Raw genomic sequence first — 6000 nt, 5'->3', positions numbered from 1 at the left:
CAGCTGTAGAGAGGTGTTGGGTGTGAGAGACGACATCAGAAGAGTTACAGGGTGTGTTAAGTGGTGGTGGCAGCTGTAGAGAGGTGTTGGGTGTGAGAGACGACATCAGAAGAGTTACAGGGTGTGTTAAGTGGTGGTGGCAGCTGTAGAGAGGTGTTGGGTGTGAGAGACGACATCAGAAGAGTTACAGGGTGTGTTAAGTGGTGGTGGCAGCTGTAGAGAGGTGTTGGGTGTGAGAGACGACATCAGAAGAGATACAGGGTGTGTTAAGTGGTGGTGGTGGCAGCTGTAGAGAGGTGTTGGGTGTGAGAGACGACATCAGAAGAGTTACAGGGTGTGTTAAGTGGTGGTGATGGCAGCTGTAGAGAGGTGTTGGGTGTGAGAGACGACATCAGAAGAGTTACAGGGTGTGTTAAGTGGTGGTGGCAGCTGTAGAGAGGTGTTGGGTGTGAGAGACGACATCAGAAGAGTTACAGGGTGTGTTAAGTGGTGGTGGCAGCTGTAGAGAGGTGTTGGGTGTGAGAGACGACATCAGAAGAGTTACAGGGTGTGTTAAGTGGTGGTGGCAGCTGTAGAGAGGTGTTGGGTGTGAGAGACGACATCAGAAGAGTTACAGGGTGTGTTAAGTGGTGGTGGCAGCTGTAGAGAGGTGTTGGGTGTGAGAGACGACATCAGAAGAGTTACAGGGTGTGTTAAGTGGTGGTGGCAGCTGTAGAGAGGTGTTGGGTGTGAGAGACGACATCAGAAGAGTTACAGGGTGTGTTAAGTGGTGGTGATGGCAGCTGTAGAGAGGTGTTGGGTGTGAGAGACGACATCAGAAGAGTTACAGGGTGTGTTAAGTGGTGGTGGCAGCTGTAGAGAGGTGTTGGGTGTGAGAGACGACATCAGAAGAGTTACAGGGTGTGTTAAGTGGTGGTGGCAGCTGTAGAGAGGTGTTGGGTGTGAGAGACGACATCAGAAGAGTTACAGGGTGTGTTAAGTGGTGGTGGCAGCTGTAGAGAGGTGTTGGGTGTGAGAGACGACATCAGAAGAGTTACAGGGTGTGTTAAGTGGTGGTGGCAGCTGTAGAGAGGTGTTGGGTGTGAGAGACGACATCAGAAGAGTTACAGGGTGTGTTAAGTGGTGGTGGCAGCTGTAGAGAGGTGTTGGGTGTGAGAGACGACATCAGAAGAGTTACAGGGTGTGTTAAGTGGTGGTGGCAGCTGTAGAGAGGTGTTGGGTGTGAGAGACGACATCAGAAGAGTTACAGGGTGTGTTAAGTGGTGGTGGCAGCTGTAGAGAGGTGTTGGGTGTGAGAGACGACATCAGAAGAGTTACAGGGTGTGTTAAGTGGTGGTGGCAGCTGTAGAGAGGTGTTGGGTGTGAGAGACGACATCAGAAGAGTTACAGGGTGTGTTAAGTGGTGGTGGCAGCTGTAGAGAGGTGTTGGGTGTGAGAGACGACATCAGAAGAGTTACAGGGTGTGTTAAGTGGTGGTGGCAGCTGTAGAGAGGTGTTGGGTGTGAGAGACGACATCAGAAGAGTTACAGGGTGTGTTATGGTGGTGGCAGCTGTAGAGAGGTGTTGAAGAGTTACAGGTGTGTTAAGTGGTGGTGGTGGCAGCTGTAGAGAGGTGTTGGGTGTGAGAGACGACATCAGAAGAGTTACAGGGTGTGTTAAGTGGTGGTGGCAGCTGTAGAGAGGTGTTGGGTGTGAGAGACGACATCAGAAGAGTTACAGGGTGTGTTAAGTGGTGGTGGCAGCTGTAGAGAGGTGTTGGGTGTGAGAGACGACATCAGAAGAGTTACAGGGTGTGTTAAGTGGTGGTGGCAGCTGTAGAGAGGTGTTGGGTGTGAGAGACGACATCAGAAGAGTTACAGGGTGTGTTAAGTGGTGGTGGTGGCAGCTGTAGAGAGGTGTTGGGTGTGAGAGACGACATCAGAAGAGTTACAGGGTGTGTTAAGTGGTGGTGGCAGCTGTAGAGAGGTGTTGGGTGTGAGAGACGACATCAGAAGAGTTACAGGGTGTGTTAAGTGGTGGTGGCAGCTGTAGAGAGGTGTTGGGTGTGAGAGACGACATCAGAAGAGTTACAGGGTGTGTTAAGTGGTGGTGGCAGCTGTAGAGAGGTGTTGGGTGTGAGAGACGACATCAGAAGAGTTACAGGGTGTGTTAAGTGGTGGTGGTGCAGCTGTAGAGAGGTGTTGGGTGTGAGAGACGACATCAGAAGAGTTACAGGGTGTGTTAAGTGGTGGTGGGCAGCTGTAGAGAGGTGTTGGGTGTGAGAGACGACATCAGAAGAGTTACAGGGTGTGTTAAGTGGTGGTGGCAGCTGTAGAGAGGTGTTGGGTGTGAGAGACGACATCAGAAGAGTTACAGGGTGTGTTAAGTGGTGGTGGCAGCTGTAGAGAGGTGTTGGGTGTGAGAGACGACATCAGAAGAGTTACAGGGTGTGTTAAGTGGTGGTGGTGGCAGCTGTAGAGAGGTGTTGGGTGTGAGAGACGACATCAGAAGAGTTACAGGGTGTGTTAAGTGGTGGTGGTGGCAGCTGTAGAGAGGTGTTGGGTGTGAGAGACGACATCAGAAGAGTTACAGGGTGTGTTAAGTGGTGATGGCAGCTGTAGAGAGGTGTTGGGTGTGAGAGACGACATCAGAAGAGTTACAGGGTGTGTTAAGTGGTGGTGGCAGCTGTAGAGAGGTGTTGGGTGTGAGAGACGACATCAGAAGAGTTACAGGGTGTGTTAAGTGGTGGTGGTGGGTGCTGTAGAGAGGTGTTGGGTGTGAGAGACGACATCAGAAGAGTTACAGGGTGTGTTAAGTGGTGGTGGCAGCTGTAGAGAGGTGTTGGGTGTGAGAGACGACATCAGAAGAGTTACAGGGTGTGTTAAGTGGTGATGGCAGCTGTAGAGAGGTGTTGGGTGTGAGAGACGACATCAGAAGAGTTACAAGGTGTGTTAAGTGGTGGTGGCAGCTGTAGAGAGGTGTTGGGTGTGAGAGACGACATCAGAAGAGTTACAGGGTGTGTTAAGTGGTGGTGATGGCAGCTGTAGAGAGGTGTTGGGTGTGAGAGACGACATCAGAAGAGTTACAGGGTGTGTTAAGTGGTGGTGGCAGCTGTAGAGAGGTGTTGGGTGTGAGAGACGACATCAGAAGAGTTACAGGGTGTGTTAAGTGGTGGTGGTGGCAGCTGTAGAGAGGTGTTGGGTGTGAGAGACGACATCAGAAGAGTTACAGGGTGTGTTAAGTGGTGGTGGCAGCTGTAGAGAGGTGTTGGGTGTGAGAGACGACATCAGAAGAGTTACAGGGTGTGTTAAGTGGTGGTGGCAGCTGTAGAGAGGTGTTGGGTGTGAGAGACGACATCAGAAGAGTTACAGGGTGTGTTAAGTGGTGGTGGCAGCTGTAGAGAGGTGTTGGGTGTGAGAGACGACATCAGAAGAGTTACAGGGTGTGTTAAGTGGTGGTGGTGGCAGCTGTAGAGAGGTGTTGGGTGTGAGAGACGACATCAGAAGAGTTACAGGGTGTGTTAAGTGGTGGTGGCAGCTGTAGAGAGGTGTTGGGTGTGAGAGACGACATCAGAAGAGTTACAGGGTGTGTTAAGTGGTGGTGGGCAGCTGTAGAGAGGTGTTGGGTGTGAGAGACGACATCAGAAGAGTTACAGGGTGTGTTAAGTGGTGGTGGTGGCAGCTGTAGAGAGGTGTTGGGTGTGAGAGACGACATCAGAAGAGTTACAGGGTGTGTTAAGTGGTGGTGGCAGCTGTAGAGAGGTGTTGGGTGTGAGAGACGACATCAGAAGAGTTACAGGGTGTGTTAAGTGGTGGTGGCAGCTGTAGAGAGGTGTTGGGTGTGAGAGACGACATCAGAAGAGTTACAGGGTGTGTTAAGTGGTGGTGGCAGCTGTAGAGAGGTGTTGGGTGTGAGAGACGACATCAGAAGAGTTACAGGGTGTGTTAAGTGGTGGTGGCAGCTGTAGAGAGGTGTTGGGTGTGAGAGACGACATCAGAAGAGTTACAGGGTGTGTTAAGTGGTGGTGGCAGCTGTAGAGAGGTGTTGGGTGTGAGAGACGACATCAGAAGAGTTACAGGGTGTGTTAAGTGGTGGTGATGGCAGCTGTAGAGAGGTGTTGGGTGTGAGAGACGACATCAGAAGAGTTACAGGGTGTGTTAAGTGGTGGTGGCAGCTGTAGAGAGGTGTTGGGTGTGAGAGACGACATCAGAAGAGTTACAGGGTGTGTTAAGTGGTGGTGGTGGCAGCTGTAGAGAGGTGTTGGGTGTGAGAGACGACATCAGAAGAGTTACAGGGTGTGTTAAGTGGTGGTGGTGGCAGCTGTAGAGAGGTGTTGGGTGTGAGAGACGACATCAGAAGAGTTACAGGGTGTGTTAAGTGGTGGTGGCAGCTGTAGAGAGGTGTTGGGTGTGAGAGACGACATCAGAAGAGTTACAGGGTGTGTTAAGTGGTGGTGGCAGCTGTAGAGAGGTGTTGGGTGTGAGAGACGACATCAGAAGAGTTACAGGGTGTGTTAAGTGGTGGTGGCAGCTGTAGAGAGGTGTTGGGTGTGAGAGACGACATCAGAAGAGTTACAGGGTGTGTTAAGTGGTGGTGGCAGCTGTAGAGAGGTGTTGGGTGTGAGAGACGACATCAGAAGAGTTACAGGGTGTGTTAAGTGGTGGTGGCAGCTGTAGAGAGGTGTTGGGTGTGAGAGACGACATCAGAAGAGTTACAGGGTGTGTTAAGTGGTGGTGGCAGCTGTAGAGAGGTGTTGGGTGTGAGAGACGACATCAGAAGAGTTACAGGGTGTGTTAAGTGGTGGTGGCAGCTGTAGAGAGGTGTTGGGTGTGAGAGACGACATCAGAAGAGTTACAGGGTGTGTTAAGTGGTGGTGGTGGCAGCTGTAGAGAGGTGTTGGGTGTGAGAGACGACATCAGAAGAGTTACAGGGTGTGTTAAGTGGTGGTGGCAGCTGTAGAGAGGTGTTGGGTGTGAGAGACGACATCAGAAGAGTTACAGGGTGTGTTAAGTGGTGGTGGCAGCTGTAGAGAGGTGTTGGGTGTGAGAGACGACATCAGAAGAGTTACAGGGTGTGTTAAGTGGTGTGGCAGCTGTAGAGAGGTGTTGGGTGTGAGAGACGACATCAGAAGAGTTACAGGGTGTGTTAAGTGGTGGTGGTGGCAGCTGTAGAGAGGTGTTGGGTGTGAGAGACGACATCAGAAGAGTTACAGGGTGTGTTAAGTGGTGGTGGCAGCTGTAGAGAGGTGTTGGGTGTGAGAGACGACATCAGAAGAGTTACAGGGTGTGTTAAGTGGTGGTGGCAGCTGTAGAGAGGTGTTGGGTGTGAGAGACGACATCAGAAGAGTTACAGGGTGTGTTAAGTGGTGGTGGCAGCTGTAGAGAGGTGTTGGGTGTGAGAGACGACATCAGAAGAGTTACAGGGTGTGTTAAGTGGTGGTGGTGATGGCAGCTGTAGAGAGGTGTTGGGTGTGAGAGACGACATCAGAAGAGTTACAGGGTGTGTTAAGTGGTGGTGGCAGCTGTAGAGAGGTGTTGGGTGTGAGAGACGACATCAGAAGAGTTACAGGGTGTGTTAAGTGGTGGTGGTGGCAGCTGTAGAGAGGTGTTGGGTGTGAGAGACGACATCAGAAGAGTTACAGGGTGTGTTAAGTGGTGGTGGCAGCTGTAGAGAGGTGTTGGGTGTGAGAGACGACATCAGAAGAGTTACAGGGTGTGTTAAGTGGTGGTGATGGCAGCTGTAGAGAGGTGTTGGGTGTGAGAGACGACATCAGAAGAGTTACAGGGTGTGTTAAGTGGTGGTGGTGGCAGCTGTAGAGAGGTGTTGGGTGTGAGAGACGACATCAGAAGAGTTACAGGGTGTGTTAAGTGGTGGTGGCAGCTGTAGAGAGGTGTTGGGTGTGAGAGACGACATCAGAAGAGTTACAGGGTGTGTTAAGTGGTGGTGGCAGCTGTAGAGAGGTGTTGGGTGTGAGAGACGACATCAGAAGAGTTACAGGGTGTGTTAAGTGGTGGTGGTGGC

The sequence above is a fragment of the Oncorhynchus nerka genome, linkage group LG18 (assembly GCF_034236695.1).
Source record: "Oncorhynchus nerka isolate Pitt River linkage group LG18, Oner_Uvic_2.0, whole genome shotgun sequence".
Lineage (NCBI taxonomy): Eukaryota > Metazoa > Chordata > Actinopteri > Salmoniformes > Salmonidae > Oncorhynchus > Oncorhynchus nerka.
The sequence above is the reverse complement of the archived record's forward strand: the minus strand, read 5'-3'. Positions refer to the sequence as shown.